We start from the raw sequence: 19,898 nt of genomic DNA on the forward strand, positions 1-19,898 counted from the left end.
ATAGCTTCCAAATCAAATTTTAAGCTCCAGGGGAAATTAACATATGGGTTAATGGCACTCCATTCTGATGGTCTATATAGGGCCAACAAGTGTGACTTCAATACTTCCTTGGCTATAGGATTGCACTGGAGATTCTCTTGACTCAAGGTCATCTCATTAATTAGGAATTGAGTTTTTTGTAGAAATAGTGGGCCACATCAGTTCCCCTTCTTTCTTTAATGAAAGGTAATGACATGCTGTGTGCCAGTTGTTATAGGATTGGCGCAATTGTCGCACTTTCTCATTCCACTCCTTTTCTGGTATCTTCGCTTTATATAGATGCTGCAAGCTCTGCCCAAGGGTGACTTTCTGACCTTGGACAATTGAGTCAAAGGGATGGATGTTTGCTTTGGGACTTTATTTTTTTTTCTATTCTGCAAGGTATAAATTAGTTTTCAAAAATGTATTAGCAGAGATGGCTAATTAAAATGTTCTTGATTAGCAAACAAGCCCATTTGATTAGCAATGTTGTACTAATATTTTTAATATGACCAGAAGTTATTTGAACCCAGGACATGAAATGAGCAAAGATGGAGCATTTTTGTGTACCTCCTGAAGTAAGACATTTGTGAGATGAGTCAGGTTTTGCAAATTCTTTAAAATTCTGCTAGAGCTGCAGGTCAATTAACTCAGTTTACCTATTCGACCTAAGAGAAATGCACTCGGCCCATAGCAACGGAGGGCAACAAATGTAAATGCACTTTCTGTAAAACGGTGCATGTTGCCACAGACCCACATTTAAACATTTACTGCCTACAAAGCAAATGTTAAATATAAGTTTCAAACATCCCCTGCAAATGGTACTCTTTCCAAAAGTCTACTTGACTAAGGTGAGAGATGAGTAGACTTTGCGAGTCCTGGATGAGTGTTTGTAAACTGTAAATGTTTAGCTGCATGAAGGGACACAAAAAAATAAATAGATTTTATAAAAAAGGCCCTGAAAACAGTTTGGCCAGCTGTCTCCCACAGGTGCTAATATATAATGCAATCCTAATCATAGAGCAAAGTGAACTCTTGAGGCTTAATACAATGTACTTTAGAGCAGTAGATATGTAGATGTTCAGACTGGATTGAAATATTAATCATTACTTTGTGTAAACTTCTAATTAGCTTTGTGTATTCATTATTTAAGAGGAAATAAAGTAAGCGAGTAAGCGGAGTGGATGGCTTAGCAGTTAGAGAGCTGGCCAAACTAGCTGGAGTACTGTAGGTTGTGGCCATCTCACTTTCAGGGTAGCTAGTAAAAAGCAATAGGGTGATGAGATAGAATGCGAAGGAGTATGGAATCAGCTCATGGGCTGAGCACCAGTTGCAAAGATGTATACAAGGCAAGCCACAGAACTAGGTTTGCCATCAAAAGCAAATGACAATGTGATCATGTACATTTTCAGAAGTGTTCACTCGTCTATATGATGCATCTTCCCGAACAAAATTAAATATAGTTCACACTATGAGATTCAGATACACTATCCCAAACTTTACTGTAAAGCATGGAGACAATGCTGTGTTTTACAGTAGCAATACTGTAATTATGCATTGTGTAACAGCCTACATTTTTAGAAATGGAATTGCAGGACTGACTTTCACAAGGAAGTAAAGTTAACATATACTGGTCTTTCCCAGACAGGACATAGTTAGCCTAATAGAAGTATCCTCCTATTTCTGGTTTTCAATTGTTTGAAAAATAATCTTGCTTGGGACTTACTGCTGTACTCTCTCAATCCATTAGCCCCTTTAAACGTGCACAGAGAAAAGAGGGTGAAGCAAGAGCTCTGGTGGCAAGAAACAAATGCAGGATTAGCTGGGCTTTCATTGAAAAGGGTAACTTAAATAGCTAGTTTTGCTACACAAGTGTCAATTTAATTGGCAAACCTATAGAAGTGCATAGAAAATTGCTAGGCGACACTGCCTATTTTATGCCTTGATTCTGTGAATCATAATTGAAGATAAATCTCAGGAACCCTTCAGAGGTTATCACTGTGTGTTTGGTCTCAATTGTTGATTTCTCAAATGTGTCTTTCATCTGTGTGTTAAAGCTTGTATGGAAGAAATTATACAGGTGCACACCTAGACGTTGTATGAGTTTCACTTGCTTAAATAATAATAATCTAGCATTTATATAGCGCTATGAACCCTCAGGTATCTGAGCGCTGCTTATTATTACCCACAGTGTGTGATGCTCATTTATCGACCTCAGATGAAGGCTGAGTTTGGCCCTGCCGGGATTCGACCCTGCGCCAGCAGGCTCTGCACAGATGTCAAAGCCAGTGCTCTACTCGCTGTGTTATCGGACCGGCTTAAAGATTGTAGTGAGTTGCAGGGGAGTGTGTAGCAACCCTCAAACTAGGTTGCAGTTATACAAAACAAAGAGAAACTGTGTCCACGATCTGCGGAACACTCGCGTCCCATGCACACTCTAGGTTTTTTGATGAAACAAACAATAATCAAAGATTACTAGTATCAGTGTAGCTAGTAATTTGTGAAAGTGGAATATCCACTTGTCTTATTCATACCCAAATGATTTCATAGACTCAATTGTACATTTTACATAAGAATTGTAATCACAAGCTTTCACATGCATTATGGTAATATTATAAGATTTCATTTATATTGTCCATGGCACATAACTCAATATTATACATAATTCATCCAAATAATAATGAGCTCTACGCGTTTAGCATTTTAATCCCTTCGTCAGGAGAAAAATGTCATCAGGTTTTCATATACCTTTTCATAATTATGTCTGTAAATTCTGCATAATAGGGTGAGAGGAGACAGCAAATATAGTGCTTATTAGCTACACTATTATTATTGTAAATTCTCCATATTGTATATTCCCTATTTCTGTGGTTTCCCATCTCTCGTGGGTGCAGCCTGGATATATCTATGTGGATATAAGGAAGTGGTTCCCTGGAATTTCTCAAGAGGTGAGGGGGAGTAACATCACCCAACAATTCATGCCCTAGAAAAATGGAACTTGAGTAAGTGATAAAGGGATGTCCCCAACTTAGTTCCAAAAAATATGGTAATTTAAGTTATTATGCAATGGAGGATGCATATGTCCTACCTGATGTCAGGTGGAGTATTCAAAGTGGTGTGACCACAGCTCAGCCACGGGAAAATGGCTCCTGGGCAATTCTGAAGTCCTCTGTCCTTTCGATCTAAATCGTTAAAATAATATAAATAGGGCATAATTCTAGAGTTCCGCAGCATATTATGGGTTGCTATCTGCATGGCAGTCTAAAGGCATGCTTACCTTTTTATAAAGAAACCTCCTTCACTAATGTCAGATCAGCTCACAGACTGCAGTAGTCCCGCGTTAGATGTTTTCCCGCTGATGCACAATATATCGGGATCGTTCACTCCCTTTCCTTATTTCTTATGTATTTCTCTTTTACTAATACAGACCAGACAACAAATCTGGCCCTAATTCAGCAATCTTCAAGTTGAAGTCAGACTTCTGCTGACCTTGGCCAACTTACCGGCTTCCCACGACTCTCCAGCATGGTTTGGACACAGTAAATACCCAGCAAGGTGAGCGCTCCACAACCGCACGCTCCCCAACTACCACAGCTTATAAATACCCTGGACTACATGTTTCTGAGTCTTACATGTATTTTTCTGACTCCTGCAGCCCTTCACAGCCTGCCACCAACGCCCAGAAGCCCACCCAACTCTGCACCCTAATTGTCTTGGCACAAACAATCCATAGAATCTTGCAGCATCGCAGCCCCCAAGGTCAGTTCTGTCTCTCCCTTGCCCCCGATTTTATTGTGGTGTACCATAATCTTGGAACTGATTATGTTCTTTTAATTATAACATCAGTTTTTTACGTTTTCAAACACTAATAGTCCCCATATCTCTATTTTAGGGAGACCTATTCCAGGCCCAAGATGAAGGCTACCAGCCGAAACGTCTTTAGGACCAATATCTGCATACTTCTCCTGGTCCCAAATACCTTTTTGATCTAAATCTAGACGTCTCAGCCTGGCTACAGACAACCAAGAATTTTCCCATTTAATGTGTGTGTTTTGGGTTGTCTCGCATTTTAACACATGATAATCACTTGTCACTAATGGTGATGGTAACTTTGTTCTTTGTTTTATTGCATTCTGCCAATTAATTTGGCCATCATAATGATGTGTGGACAGGGTTAAGACTGTGCTCTAACCTCCTGCACACCAAGAATCTCTGAATGAAAAACTTGTTTTGTATTTTTGTTGATTCTCGGTAAAAACAGTCGTGTATCAACAAGTATGGATGCATGATTTATTAAATGCACCAAGCAGCAAAATACATTTTTAAGCTGTATATAATACCTATTTCTGTCTGAACTACTTCATGTACATTTTCACATTTGCAGCGTTTTTGTATTTCTCTGGACACAATAGAAATTACTTGGGCCTACTAGAATCAGAAAGTAGTCCCGCCCCTATAATGTTACACGACAGAACAAACCCCTCTTTGTTAACCAAGTATTACTAGCCCAGTGTTCTGTCGCTTAAGGGCCATCCCTCCAGTTACCACCACTTCCCGCTGATGCGTGGCTGGTGTTTAGGAAAAATGCAAGAAATCGGTCCGTTACAAGTCTGCGCAGTGATATCATATGTAAACAAATGATGTAATTGTGTGGCAGCTGCGTGTGATGACTAAAACGTATAGCCTCATATCAAATAGGTGATAAATTTAGATACATACCGAAATGGAGGATCTAAGTGATCGTCCAGAGGGCACCGGCGCTCAGTCTTTTACCCTATGTTCAAAACATTCTAATCAACTCACATTGAGTGTATATGTAAGATGAATGTATGTAGTCCTTTTCGTTACTCAAATCCTGATGAATGCAGGAGAGTTATTACCTATCTGACCATTCTTTTTTTATTAATTGAACAAGTGTCCTTATAGTCCTTACAGGTAAGTAGTATAATTAAAGGAATTAACACTCTTCCTACTATATCATCGATGGGAACTGGTAATGGATATATTATACAGAGTGTTGATTCTATACAGATGGAGACTGAAGATATGCATGCTGTATGGATCATTCATTATATATAGGCATCCATGGAGGAAATACCTCCTTCATAGGTTTCATTTATTTCTTGTTCTTCCAACCCTTCGAAGTGTATTCAGGTGTAACCCTGATTGAAGTGGTCAATCTGGACATTGATTGGGGGCTTTTGCCACTGTGTGTTATAATTGTTTATCTTAGAGAAATGACCAATGAAATAATAGGTGTATCCTCATCGTTATGGTGGTGTAGGTAGTCAATAGATTGGCTTTTAGGAAAACACCCAAGTAAAACTCTTCATTCATGCCATAAGGGTTAAGACTGTCTAGTTTGTTGATCCAGTAAAGTTCTCTGTGGCCAGGTTTCTTGGCATGGTCACCTCCTCTTGATGACCTCTGGACTACCTCTAGTACCATAAATCTGAATTGTGCCACTGTGTGCCTCTTTTCCGTGTAGTGTCTTGCCACAGGGGAATGGATATTGTTTGTCCTGATATTGCTTTTGTGCTCGTTACACCGTTCCTTTATTTTTCTGACGGTTTGGCACACATAGAATATTCCACATGGGCAACTTATTGCACAGATTACCGACATGGTATCGCAAGTAGCAAAGTGTCTTAACTTGATTTTTGCTCCTATCTGTGGGTGTCAGACATAGTTATCTTTCATTACGTTGCTACAGTTATTGCAATGTAAGGAGACAAAAGTGCCTAGTTTCTTGGTCTGTAGTGTTGTTTGCTTACGCTCGCTGATTGTCTCCGCTTTCACCAGTTGGTCCCTTAGGTTTTTGCCCCTTTTGTTTGCTATTAACATGGGTTGTGGGAACAGTTTTTGCAGTTGAGGGTCTAATTGTATTAGTCTTGCGCTTCCTGAAGAGTGCTTCCTCAGAGTGATGACTGTTCTGCTGAAGACTCTGGAGCACTTGGGAACGCCGACTGCTGTTTGGACTTTGTAAAGCTCCACTTTCTAATCTGTGACATTCTTGGTGAGAGGAACTACTCGATGATGTCACAATCACACTTAACAGGAAAGGAAGAGAGATCGACACTCTTCCCCCGAACCAAGGAAGCCGAATGAACTCGACCCTCCCACCGTGGTTGGCACAGACACCTGATATATAAAACAGGTCGCCACGTGGCAGCCAATGGGGTGAAGAGGGGTTAGGGAGAGGTTGTGGATAGGGTGGGGAATTTAGGAACACCGGAAAAAGGGTAAGGAACTCCTACTTTGGATGGGACAGGGGAAACACCAGGAAAGAACCCCACTCTGTCCAGCATGTAACACTGACCACGTATATAGCCTAACTTCCTACCTAGTACACCTTACTACGTGTACTAACCTCTGTTGGTTCACAAGAAAACACATAAGCAAGCAACATGGTGAAAACAAACATTAGGAGAACTTCCCATCATGATAAACAAGACACATGGCCCTTCGGGCAGCAAAGCAACATATAACATAAAATATTTCCCTACACTAGTTTACTGCACCAGTGAAGATTTGGTGAACTTGATAAACGTAATGTCCATGTATCATATTGAGTCTTTTGTCAGTAAATAGTTCATTACTCATAGAGACCCATTAAAGATGCAGATTTACTATGTTTTCTCAGCACAACATTCCAGAAACGTTCGCCGCTACTTATCTTATGTCTGGGAGCCCCTCGGCACTTCCGAGACGAAATGCAACCTGCTGTAAATCACTCCCAACAATGTAAGTAATCACCGTGCATTTCCCCATACTTATCTTTGGTCTGGGTAGCCCCACGGGACTTCCCAGACAATGACCGTAAAGCCGTAATCCTTATCTGCACTCTCCTGCTCCTTCCGAAATGCAGCCGGCTGTAGTTCATGCAGTCCTGCCCTCCATCATTCCTCTCCGCACGCGACCTGCCTGCCTCCACGCTGAATCAGAATAAGCCACACCTGCATGCTGCCGTTACCAGTTAATATCCTGTCCTTAATCCCAGACAGCTGGCCAAGCGCGTGCGTGTTGAACTACACGCAGACCCAGAGAATGCTGGGAATTATAGTTTCTAGACCTTCCCAGTTTAAGAGGCATATCTAGACACTACTTGTCTTTGCCAGCCCTGAGTCCTGACAGATGACATATATGGACACTTATATTTAAACAAAAATGCTAAAATAAAGCGTATTTTTGTTTTATCAGGTGAGGCTCTACCCATTTCCCCAAGATTCCACGTAAAAACCCCAGGCCACGTTCCTGGGTGCTTGCTTCCTGAAGAGTGCGTCCTCAGAGTGCTGACGGTTCTGCTGTTCAACCAGGGGCCTAGGAGACACATAAAATCTGGGGGGGACAGCCGACATCTTGGGGACTTTGCTTTATTTATTTATTGTGTTTTGGTAAAAAAACTGAACTTTTCACAAAATTAGAATTAAAATAGCAGTATGTATTAAATTACAAAGATCACTGTATAAAACAAGAGAAAAGAAGAACATTAAAGGATGCAGCAGCAAAGAACATGTCTTTGTATGTTGCATTTCTGGATTTTTCATCTCATTATGAGCTCATGGTAAGAGAGAGGAAATAACAATTACTTCCAGTGGGCCACCGATAGGACGCCAGCTCGTTAAGAGGAAGATCACCTGTAAGTGGACTCCTGCCAAATAGAGGAGTTGCAGCCTTTTCTACCAACTGCAAGTTGCTACCTTTTTTGTGTGGGGAAAGGAGACATGTGTGTCTCTTGGAATGGAAGGATGGGGGTTTCAAAGACAGAGGAAATCTTGTTTGTACCTCTGAGTAAACCCTGTTATGGGAGTAGAGGGACCAGGTGTGTGATGTTGCTGCTTTGACTGTCCTCCGGGGGATGGGGGTACAGCAAACAAGGAGGATGAGCGATTGCAAGCCCACCCCCTTATAAGCACTCCCCAGTTCCACGGCCGGATGTGTCGGACCCAGGGGATTCCTAGTAGGTGGGGTGTATGTGGACCCAGGGGGGTGGACAGAGGGTCAGCCCGCTATGTGGGCTGCCCCTCTAGCGGCCCTGCGAGGGCCGGGCCAGCCTCTCACAATGAGTCTGGTCCCTCTTATTCCATCTCACGCTGGCTTCAGAGCCTAGCCTTTCTTTGCCTTTGTTATTCTGAATGCAGAGCTGGCCTCTGTTCCTTTCTCGTTTAACATTTGCTGCAAAGCCTGATCTATTTGGTTCTCTCATATGTTACTAGGATGGCAGAGCATTGGTCCTCTGCCCTGTTATATTATTCAAAGAGCCCTTCTGGCCTTTCTTTGCCTCTCCCTTGTCTCACTGCTTGCTTGCTTAATACATACTTCCTTGCTTGAACACTCAACATATTCTCCATAACACAGCAATGGCAGCTGCAGTCTGTCTTAACTTGTATTTGTTCTGTGTCTTGAAATGGCCTCTTATTTACGCTTTTCTGTCTACAGGGGAAAGGCATTTGCCAGTCACTGCCATGATGGTTCTACCTGGGCATAAGAGGGCAACAGCTAGCCAATATTGGAAGAACATGGGCATATTATGCCAGATGCTGGCAACTGCCTTCCTAATGCCTACACAAGAGACACAACTCTTGCCTTTGTTTCTAACAGTAATTCAGTGGATGAGGAAATGCAAGAAAACACATATTGCTTATAAATAAAGGGGTTGATGTCACACTTGGTTAAGACATTTTGATCGTGCCAGGAGCTAATTTCCAGCTGCAATTAAGCAATTACCTTTTTAGACTTCTGGCTTTAAATAACGTTACTATCACCTGGAAAGCACAGAGGTTGCTCAACAGGGTTCCTGGAGCACAAGGGGTACCCTACTCGTGGGCATGGATGATTGGAGGGCATTCTTGCCCTGTTTCGGAGCCTGGTCCCTACAGCCATGATGGGGGGAGGGGCCTATTACTTTTGGTTGTACGTACCCTTTGAGAGTGGGCAGACATTGCCTCCTGCTTTAGCCCACTAACCGCTCTGCTTTGCAACTTCATCACACATACCTGTCAGGTGGCATGTAACTCAATGCTACTAATGTTATCAGCCTCAGAAGTCTGGAATCCTTTGCCACATCAACTAGGGTACAGGCTTGCCACCTGAGACTTACCCATGTCTGAGTCGGCGTCTGTCGCCCTGTGGGGAAGACACACCCAGAAAGAGTAGGGCACAGTGCCCTTGTGGGTTTTTCACACTTCTTCCTCGGGGTGGCACAATTCACTCCGCCGAGAAAGTGGCACATGCTGGGCAACATTCTCCAACTTTGACAATGTCACCCAAAGAGCAAAATTAGCCATTTGAAATACCTCTGTCGACTTATTATTGTGCAATTCACACTGATGGGTTTAAGCCCCTGCTTAACGCAAGATGGCAATTAAGGGCATTTGCCAACGCACTCAAGAAGCACAGGACACCCTCTTACCAGCGACATGCCATGCTCACTCATTCTGATCAGGAATTGCCATTTATCTGGGGTCATGTTAAATGTATTTATTTATTACATGTGTAGCATCATGCAAAACCGCCAAGAATCAAGGCGCAAAGTAAACTGCATGGAGTGGACCCTTTCCATTGGAGCACGTTTTTACTTTTCCGCCACAAAATGGAAGAGATTATCATAAAAGGCAGCTGAAATCACATTGCTTTTCCACTTTGGAAGAGTCTAAAAACCTTGCGCAATTAGCGATTGCTGGCGGAATTGACAATGGCTTCCTCTGGACTCCACCCGCTTTTACCAGGTTTAATTTCCAAGCAGATCCCAGAGGAATCCCTTTCCTTATTTCCAGCATGAGAATCCATGCTGGCAGTAAGGCCGCATTTGTCTGGCGGAGCGGGAAATACAGGGGGTCCTGGTGTGTCCACTCGGCTCTCGAACTCCACCCAGAAAATGCACGAAAATCTGGCCAATTAGAAAAAGCGACAGTAGTAGTGTTTTCCACCACATTTTCTGAACCAGTTGACCTGGAAAATGCTGTGTTGCATCGGAAGCTGACGGCATTCACTCTGCCTATTATCCCACCGGAAGATTAAGACAGGTGCTGAACACAGATGTTACACATTCATGTGCACAATCTGCATTTGCAGCATTAACTAACTGAGCTACCTTACAAATGATATCTTCTTTGGGGCTTTACCGTCTTAACCCCTTAACTGCCATGGGTATTTCCCCCCAGTGCCAAGGCCTTTTTTGGTGATTTCGGTATGTCGCCATTAAATCCCTTGTAACTTCTTTGTTACATGAGATATCTCGGCCAAAGTTGGCCCCTTTTTCCCCACATGTAGGAGATCATAACGCCACTCAGGAATCCTAGTTTGCTGTAGGGGTGGGTGAGAGAAAATGACCAAAAAGGAGAACATTGGGTTTTTTCAGAAAATGCCAATAAAATGTTTTACAAAGAAGCCTGTGGTGTTTTCGTTGTAAGAGCTAGGAACAAATGGTTTGCTGTGCTGGATTCGCCATTTTCCAGGCTTTCAAGAACAGATTGAGTGGAAACCAAAATAACATATTTTGATATCCTAATCAGCCGTTTTGTGAGAGGTAGGCAATGTTGTCGTTTATTGTCCAATAGGACATGCCTGGACGGAATGGAAGAAAAGGGTAGGAAAGATGAATGGGAAGCCAGAAAGACATACATTTCTGAAAAGTAGACTATATTCCAAGTTTAGGAAGGGGTGATTTGCGCAGGTCAGACAACAACTATGTAGGGAAAGATTCCATAGTTTGGGGGAAATCGGGAAAATGACAGAAAAAAAACACAATTTCCGCACATTTCACTCTGGTCGCCCACCGAAACACGTAGCCAACAACACATGGCCAACCTTCCCGCGTTCCCACAGGTTTTTCGAAGAAAACGATCCCTCACATGTGTGGGTGCACCTACCTGGGTGCAAAGGGAAAAGCCTAAAACACTGGTAACCCCAAGTCTTTTCGCACAGTACATTTTCAGGAATTTTGCTCATGTGGACAACCTACATATTTGGGCCTAGGGTGTCGAAGCCACAAAGGAAAACAGGGAACTCCATGCATTTCCGAAAAGAAGACACCAGTGGGAATCCACATAGGTCTGACATGCGCAAATTGTCATGGATTGTGGGTCATAAATTATGGGACAAAGTCTGAAATTTGGTGGAAAAAACACAATTTTTACTTTGTCTGGGATTGTAGGTAATACATTCTGGGGAGATTTGTGCAAGTCAGACCTCTGTGGACTCCCACGGGTGTCTTCTTTTTGGAAATGCATGGGGTACCCTGTTTGCCTTCGACACCCTAGGCCCAAATCTGTAGGTTGTCTCCCCAAACCCCTTGGGGGTTACCAGTGGGTAAGCCTTCTCCCTTTGCGCCCAGGTAGGTGCACCCACACATGTGAGGTACCGTTTACGTCAGGACACCTGTGGGAACGCGGGAAGGTAGGACATGTGGTGTTGGCGGCATGTTTCGGTGGGTGGCAAGAGGGAAATATCTGAAAATTTTAGTTTTTTCAGCAAATTTCAGACTTTGCCGGGGATTGTGGCTAATACATTCTGCGACAATTCACGCAAGTCAGACCTCTGTGGATTCCCACGGGTGTCCTCTTTTTGGAAATGCATGGGGTTCCCTGTTTTCCTTGGTGGCTTGGACAACCTAGGCCCAAATCTGTATGCTGTCCACATGAGCAAAATCCGCCCTGCCGAAAGGCTTGATGTTACCAGTGGGTTAGCCTTTTCCCTTTGAGCCCAGGTAGGTGCACCCACACATGTGAGTTACAGTTTTCGATGGGTCACCTGTGGGAACGCAGGATGATAGGACATGTGTTGTTGGCGGCGTGTTTCAGTGACTGGTCAGAGTGAAATGTCTGAAAATTGTGATTTTTTTTTTTCCATCAAATTTCAGAGACATTTCCCTCTGCCCACCCACCGAAACACACTGCTAACAGATGTCCTACCTTCCCGCGTTCCCACAGGTGTCCCGACGAAACTGTACCTCACATGTGTGGTTGCACCAACCTCAGCGAAAAGGGAAAAGGCTAACCCACTGATAACCCCAAGCCTTTCGGCAAAGCAGATTTTGCTCATGGGGACAACCTACAGATTTGGGCCTAGGGTGTCGAAGCCAACAAGGAAAACAGAGAACCCCATGCATTTCCAAAAAGAAGACCCCCGTGGGCACCCCCCTTTCCACTAAAAACATTCATGGTGGTTTAGTGACCCCCACACCCACCCAAAACATGTTCTCATTTTTTTTGTTTTGTTTTTGTTTTGCCTCTTTCCTAGGGACAGATTGTGCTCGCAATCTGCCCCCAGGGAGGGCTACATGGGATGCCCCCCAATCAATTTGGGGTGGGGGTAGAGGGCCCACCCCCCTTTCCACTAAAAACATTCATGGTGGTTCAGTGGCCCCCACACCCACCCAAAACACGCTATAATTTGTTTTATTTTTTGTTTTGACCCTTTCCTAGGGGCAGATGGGCACATGTGTGTGGCCATCTTCCCCCTTAGCAGGGGCAAAAAATACTGCCCCAGGCTTGGGGGGTGGCTCTGCCAATATTTGCAGTGGCCTCCTCCCCACCCCAAATGGATGGGGGCATCTCATGTACCCCTTCCTAGGGGCAGAAATCTGCCCCCAAGGAGTGCTACATAAGGTGCCCCCATCCACTTAGGGTGGGGGTGAGGGCCACCCCCTTTGCAAAAATCCCTGGTGGCTAGTGGTCCCACCTGCACCCACCCCACCCAAAATTATGTTTACAAAAAATATATATATTTTTTTTTGTTTGCCCCCTTTCCCTGGGGGCAGATGATCACCCATCTGCCCCCAGGGTATTGCCCTCATGCTTTGGGGGACATAGTAAGCAGCCCCTCTCCCCACTTCAAAAACAGATCCCTGCACAACACACCAAACACATTCTGGGGGGGGGATAAATGATATTACACCCCCCCACTTATAATTGTCGGGGGGATTTGTCCCCCCTGACCCCACCATGTCCTACGCCCATGTGTTCAGCTGTGCAGCGAAGCAGTCGGGGCTCTGGGGTTAGCAACATCACGCACTGGTCCTTGAGGTAGTGAGTTTGGATTGACTTGTCCTGTAGTGTTTTTGGGTTGTGCAGCATCCGTTTTGATTCCGTGGGTTTTGTATGTGCTCTGTTTATAACTTAAAGACTAGCATGCCAAACTAGCATGCCAAACTGCAAAGTTTTCTCGCAACCTAGTATTAGAGCCCTTGAGGTGGCGTCTGACGCCTTGACCCTAAGTGAGGAGGAGGTGGAAAATAAACCTGCACCTATTTGTCCCTTTCGCAAACTGAAAGCGAAAGGAAACATCTTGTATCCACACGCAGGCGCAGACTTGCAGAAACTGTGGCAACCTAAAAGAAGGTTGACAAGTCTGGACTCTGAGAGCAGTCAGACGTCAGATTTACTGGCGTTCAAGCGAGAGGGTGAGTCAGACGAACGCTTAACTGTTGAAAAAAACATTACGAATGAAGATACGTCATATTACCGTAAAACGACTGACAAAACAAGGGCAGGATTAACTGATGCGTCGGATATAGACAAAATACCTGTGAAAATAGCGCATTTAACCAATAAGGAAATACTGCAATTCAATACTCAAGTATGTGATATGCTTTACTATGAAAATGAAAAACAACCTGTCATAATAGAAAAGCAACTACAGTGTAAATCGATAATATGAAGTTTCAAACAAATATTGAGTGAAGTGCATTCAAAGAAATCCCTGATTGAACCGAAATTATACTCTCTAGCTCTAACAGGTGTGACTCCTATACATTTATTAGAACCTTATGTGGTTACAGCGGCCACCATAGCGCAAACTGAGAATGTGCATAGAGAAAGAACAGAAGCATTTTCACAAATGTGCAATCCAAATATAGATCATAGATCGTTGGAAACCATTAGAGCACCTGCACTTGAAGGTGTATTCCCCCAAAAGAGAACTACTGAAAACTATTTATCAAATATTAGTGTCACACATGCAACCTATACAAATGTTGAAATAAATATTGCAGAAAATCAGGCAAATTATATATGTATACCTGAAAAACAAATGATAGATGATCAAGAAAATGTAGTTCACAATCGAGTAAACCAAGAAATAAATCTTTCGGCATCTCATGTTCTTACATCTAGACTAAACTGAGAGAACATGAACCTTACAGCATCCTCTGAAGAGTCTTTTATAAGACCAACCCCAAACCCTCTTTGGGTTTAAAAACTCAAATATACCTGCATGTGACCTAACTCTTGCTGCAATGAACACAGGAATATTTAGTCTAACCAACATTTATGAACATTTAGAAAACAAAATGGCAAACAATGTAGAGATTATGTCAACTTTTAACAATATTTGAACAGATGTTTGCTGAATTAAATCGATTAACCTAAAAATGACGGAAATGAAGAGATTCTTGAAGAGATCGTCATTGCACAGAAACTGACCACTATGAGTTACCCAAAGGATTCTCTGGGGGCTGGTCGATGTAATAATTATCAGATGACAGTGGTATCTACTGTTATTGACCTAGTCATGGACGAAAATGAGATATGTAGCTCTGATGGTAATAACATCAGCAAAGTTGAAATTAGCGAGGAAGGGATAAGAGAGAATGAACAAACACAGCAAGTCCCTTTTGAAGAAGAAATCCATCCAAGTAGAAGATGAACAAGTCTGACATGTTTTATCAACGAAGAAAAGGGAAAACTAAAACAAAAATGAAAATTAAGTAATTCAGAGGCATAAAAAACTGAATACTGAGAAAATAAAATTTCTCAAAGCTTTAACCACACCTCATAAAGAAACCAAAGAAACAAAGGCAAACCAGAAACAACAGACGATTGTGGAAAGCTATGAAAATGATGAAAGAAATTAAATAGAAACGAATATAAGTGTAATCAAAGATGGAGATTCAGATAGAAATATGAGTGTATTAATGAACATGACTACATATACAAATACATCTGTAGAAAATAGGAATAATAATGAGAAACCTGGACAAGTGGATAGCCATGATTTAGAATTGGTGAATCCCAACATATGGGAACCAACTAATAATTTCCGAACCATGAAACAAAAGAGGGCTACTATAAAGAACCTAACAATGGAAGCAAAAGTACAAAAAGGGAGAAGAGCCAGAGTAAAGAAATATTTGAAAAAGAAGGAAAAAGGGAGAGGAATGGAAGAGGGAACAAAAGATACTCCTAGAAGGCTTGCAGGAAATGAATACATAACACTCAATATGATAGAGAATATACATAGAGAATATATTGATCCATACTCAGACAAGCTTTATCCTTTTTTAACTCCATTAGATCCTTAGAAACTATTAGATTGCAAGACATAAAAGCTGTTACCATTATCAAAAACAGAAAATTGGATACTGTGGAGCTATATGTCTGACCCCTGCTAGTTAGGAACATGATATGGCAAGAGAGAGAAAAAATTGAGGAGTGAGGATTTAAGATAAATAAACCTAAACAAAACAAGGGAAAACGTTGAGAAGAGAAAAAGAGAAGGAAAAAAAAAATGAGGAATTTACCGGTAGAACTAATAAGGAATTGTCACGGTGCGATAGGAAATTTACAGCGAGAAATTTACTATGACAATGAGGAAAAATGAATTGAAACAAAACTGGCTAGATGGGCATGGTTGGTGAAAGCTAAATCCAAAACAAATCAAAGGACCTCAAATTAGCAAGAAAGACAATATGATATGATTGAGTTTAAAATTGTTGTCTGGAATACCAGAGGTCATTCCCACTTAATGCTACCGGAGGAAGGAGACAGGTTGAATACATTTGATATAATTCTGATGCAGGAAACATGGCTGACAGTAGAACCATTGTGGCCAAACCGACAAAATTGTTGGGTTCCCGCCTTGAAACAGAAGAGAGGGTGCCTCATGATGGGCTTAATGGCTGCACTCAAGATGTCATCACCAGGCAAAATTTCTCAGCTGAGTAACCCTCATCCGGGTTTACAACTCTTTAAATACAAAATGGATAACTCCTCTACAGTTTTTGCTATTGTTAATACTTATTGGAACCCCCTGAGAATTACAGATGACAAATTTATAAAAATGGTTGGGAATCTTTAGATGAAATAGACAATAATCTGACCATCTTCATGACCATAATAGTCAGTGATTTAACCACTCCCTGTGTTAAGAACACTAGAAAAACCGTATCCAAAAGAGCGGAGAAATGGGTTAGCCTGATGGAAAATAGAAGCATGGTAATGCTAAATGGCTGTACTATAGGAGATGATCCGCCTCCTCATTTGACTTGGAAGTGTGGTAATAAGAGAGCCATTATTGTTTGTTTTCGTCCCGAGACAATCGTTAAATACAATAGTAGATTTCAAAATTAAAGATAGTGATCATAACGTATTGGAGATAACATGTAACATTGCAAACAATAAACTTAAGTATACATATTATGAGAATGTAAATCAAGGCCTAAATCGGATAAAATGGTATGAGCCGAAATGGCAAATAATATCATCATCTGAGATAGCGTATATTGAGTTGTTGCACAAATTTGAAGGAAAACAAAAGACCAAGCTAAAAGTCAAAGGAAGCAATGAGCTAATCTATGATCCTATCATACGTGATAAGAAAAGCCAGAAAAGGAAAGACATTCGAAATCTAATAGGTGAAAATCCGACGAATCTTGCAAAACAAATAAGAGCTATAAAAAATAAATGTAGAGATTGTGAGACAGTACAGAAATATGAAAAACAAGGAGAAGGAGAACATATGTTGAGAGTGATTCAGAATAAATCCAGTGCCCAGATTTGGAGTTTGCTCAAAGACGGGGCTGGAACAGGCACAAAGTTGAACATACTAAATGCAATAGGTGAAGATGGGTGGACAAAATATTTTGAGAAACTATTCTACCAGAGCTATCTCTATTAGTCATCAACAAATACAGAAGATAAAAATAAACTTGATATAGAGATAGAAAATATAGAAACAATTATTGGAAAACTGAGCATATCGAATGCAACAATGAAACAGCATCCTGTGAAATGGACCAACATTTTGAATGAAGTGTTTCAAAAAAAATTAAAAAAACGGCTGTCATACTGGCTAATTGGAAAAAATCTATAATTCTACCCATATATAAAAAAGGTAACCGCATTTTACGTGAAAATTATAGACCATTGGCCATTATGGATGCAGCAGGAAAAATGTATGCAAGATCATACTGGATGATCTTAAGAAATGGTTAAGGGTAAATACGTTACTAGACCCCTGCTGTGGAAAAAACTAAAAGCTGTGGGCTGTCTGGATTATTTGGTTAACGCTATATAGTAGCTGTATATGGGAACCTCTGTACAAATAAAATTAAATAGAGGATCTTTAAACGAAGAAAACAAAACAAATTTGGGATTGAAACAGGGGTGTTTGCTAGTCGCAACACTCTTTAATTTCTACATCAGCGGGATAAATAATTATTTTGATAAGGTGCAGTCAAATCCTCCTAGATTAAATTGAACCCAGATCAAATATATGCTATATGTGGATGATCTGATCATATTTGATCAGACACCAGTAGGACTAAGTCGTATGATTCAAGCTGTGGAAAAGCAAGCAACAGAAAATTACCTACAGATTAACTCAGGAAAATCCAATATTATGATTATTGGAGGTAGTCAGTTAGCAAAAAAGAAACCTGACAAGAGGTGGAAAATAAATGGAGAGACAGTTAAAGTGGTAAAACAATATAAGTATCTTGGTGTGAATGTAAATGATTCTAATACTGATGCGCCTTACAAAGAGGAAATTAAGGATCAAATGACAATGCTTTGTTCACAAGCTAAGATGATTAAAATAAAATATGGAAAATGAACTAGCAAACCTGTAATACCATACTACGGACAACAAGTGGTACCATCCATTACTTATGGGCGACATGTAAATCCATGAAAGAACAGTCGAACTGGTTGCAATTAGAAGGCAGATATTGGAAGAGGTTATTAAATATCCCAAAAAGCTTCCCTATGCCCGTATTATGAATGGAATTGGGTTTGTCCTCATTACAAGTGTTTATAGACTGGAACTCGTTGAATTTGTACGCTAAATGCAAAAACACAGGAAGCTATCAAAATACAGTCATTGCAATCATTAACCAATGCAGGAAGGAGTGGAAATGATGAACAACTGGGAAAGCAGATGTCTAGAAAACATGACAGATGCCGGTATTAGTGAATCCTTACTGATAGCCAGTCCAGTGAAGGCAAAAGAATGGATGCTGAGATGGAACTGGAATAAGACGAGAACAGAGTGTGATAAATATTCATGTTTCCAAATTGGTGTATTCCCCCACACCAAAATTAACGATGTGCCTGGATATTTGATGAAGGATCCAAATCAACAGTTTATAATTGAGATCATGAGGTTTAGATTCAATCTGCCCGACGAGGTTTGTCTTGCCAAATGAGAGATCGGAAAAATCAAAATAAGAAATGCAGACATGACTTGATAGATGATAAATACTTTTTTCTCTTTCCCTTTCTCTCTTCTTAGGATATTTTTTGATTTTTAAGAGAAAGGAAATATTGTTTCTTGATAATTATGTGCTAGTGTGTAAAAATGTGTAAAGTAAGTTGTTTTGATATATATTTGTAAAGTTGAATTTGTCAACTATAACAAATAATACAAAAAAAATGAGTCCAGTTTTTCTTGATCTGGCGTGTGATCTGCTGACTTTGGCTCGAGTATTTCAACGTGTACACAAAGGGAATCTTTGTTTTGATTTTGTTTTTCAGGAGATCTTCACGAGTAGTTAAGGTGGATCTGTCTTTTGCAAACAAACACTTTTGGGGAGGTAAGAGGATTTTGAGCCCTCTACTTTGCACATCCTCTATACTTATAGGCGAAGCCTAGAACAACAAACAAAACAGTGCCAAGGGGCTTATTGTGTTCCCTTTTCAATTAGTGTCCCAATGCTTGCAGCATTAATCACCAATTATTGATCACGAGTTTACAAAAATATATATCATTTATTAGTTTTCTTCATCATTAAAAACCTGGAGTTTGTTCACAATCAACATTAAAAACTTCAATAACCAGGCAACTGGTATAAAGTGCAAGTGCTAATAGCAAGTACCCCTTCACAATTGGAGGTAAAACAGCAGAATAAACAGAAAAATTGCAAAATAATCACAACAGATACTAAATAATAATGAACAGTGTGAAAAACCAGGAGTGAGTAGAGATTAGGGTCACTCCAGGGTAGTGTTGTGCAAGTGTCACCAAATCAACTTAATCACTCACTACATTCATTCTAAAACAGATTCAGACATACTCATACATTCATCACTTTTCCCAACATGTTTCTTTCTGAACGTGTGTGTAAGCAAAGTAAACAGAAATTCTTCAGGGGTAGTCTGCCGTCTACCTAAAACAAAAATAACCCACTTATGGGGTTGGTTAGGGTGCAATTCATCTAGTGACAACTACAATCTAATTATTGCAGGCTCAATCAAGAAGAAATAGATAGAGAGCACACTAGCAAATATAATAGCTAAAGGCACATATTCATGTGGATTGATAGTCCAAACTCATCTCATCCTGTGAATGGTCCAAGAATCGCTTGAGACTCAACAGCAAGAGAGGGACTCCATATCTGAAAAGGGAACAGATCAGGGTAAAAATGAGTAATGCCCTGTCAATTCATTCTCTATTGAATAGGAAGGAATCAACGTTAGAGGTCGACCTAGTTTAAAAATACTGGTCAACAAATGATATAACTTCCTAAACTGGTAGGTACATCACTTTTAGTGGTCTAAAAAGAAAAGAAAACTGTGGCACTCAATAAGGATGAAAATGCTCATGGGAGTAAAATTGAGGCACCAGCAATTGCATGGTAGCAGCACTATGTAAAATTGGTGGAA

This window comes from Ambystoma mexicanum, chromosome 4q, assembly GCF_040938575.1.
Source record: "Ambystoma mexicanum isolate Mex_15411 chromosome 4q, UKY_AmexF1_1, whole genome shotgun sequence".
Classification (NCBI taxonomy): domain Eukaryota; kingdom Metazoa; phylum Chordata; class Amphibia; order Caudata; family Ambystomatidae; genus Ambystoma; species Ambystoma mexicanum.